The sequence below is a fragment of the Theobroma umbraticum genome, unplaced genomic scaffold, assembly GCF_002168275.2.
Source record: "Theobroma umbraticum cultivar Fairchild unplaced genomic scaffold, ASM216827v3 scaffold_89.0, whole genome shotgun sequence".
NCBI classification, from domain to species: Eukaryota; Viridiplantae; Streptophyta; class Magnoliopsida; order Malvales; family Malvaceae; genus Theobroma; species Theobroma umbraticum.
The window spans coordinates 1,205,762-1,206,791 of record NW_018397271.1 but is presented as its reverse complement, the minus strand read 5'-3'; the positions used below and the strand labels follow the sequence as shown (position 1 = coordinate 1,206,791).

Here is a 1,030-nt window from a genome sequence, read left to right as displayed (position 1 = left end):
AAAAAGAACAAGTCCTAGTGAGAATATGTTGCACCTCTAGCACAAGGCCTTCATTCTAACATCCACAAACCTACCATCCAAGCCAATAAAATTGAGATTGAGCCAACAATCTTTCAGATGATTCAGACTTCAATTCAGTTTGGGGGATTGTCAAATAATAATCATAGTACACATATTGTAAATTTCTTGGAGATTTGCGATACATTCAAGACTAATTGCATTTTTTATGATGCCATTAGATTGAGGCTCTTTTAGTTTTTACTAGGAGATAAGGCAAAAAGTTGGTTGAATTTGCTTCCAACTGGTTACATTAGTACTTAGGATAATTTGATTTAGAAATTCTTGACTAAGTTTTTTCAACTAGCTAAGACAACAAAGATAAGGAATGATATCACCTCCTTTCTGCAATTTGATTCAAAATCACTATATGAGGCTTGGGAGAGAAATAAAGATTTACTTAAAAGATGTCCTCACCATGGGCTACCTAAATGCCTACAAGTACAAACATTCTATAATGGTTTGCTAGGACCAATTAGAACCATCATTTTTGCTACAACAAGAGGGGCACTAATGGGTAAATCCATTGATGAGGCATATGACTTATTAAAAGAGATGGCTTCTAACAATTTACCAATGGCCATCTAAAAGATTAGGTAAAACCAAAGTTGATAGTATTCCTGAGCTTGATGCAATTAATGCCTTGACTTCACAAATGGCTACTCTCACTAAGGAAATTGATACATTGGGTGTCCATGCCGTTAAAAATCTTTTTGTGACATGTGAGTTATGTGAAGACAAGCATTGTAATAATCGATGTCTTATTAATTTTGAATCTATATAGTTTGTTGGAAATTTTAATAGACAACAAAATAAACCATATTCCAACAACAACAATCCTAGTTGGAGGAATCATCCTAATTTCTCATGAGTAACATCTAAGGATCATAATCAACAACAAAGCCAAATTTTCATCCTAGTTTTCCACCACAAGCTAGAGCTCCTATGCTTTAGAAAAAGCCAACTATGGAAG

General features: G+C 34.1%; 1 non-coding gene across 1 annotated transcript; it reads right to left on the bottom strand.

Annotated features, from left to right (window-relative positions):
• Nucleotides 1-375: 375 nt before the first annotated feature.
• Nucleotides 376-482, bottom strand: LOC149526497 (small nucleolar RNA R71). Its single transcript, XR_016351945.1, has one exon. It is a non-coding gene; the product is annotated as a small nucleolar RNA R71 (small nucleolar RNA).
• Nucleotides 483-1,030: the final 548 nt, after the last annotated feature.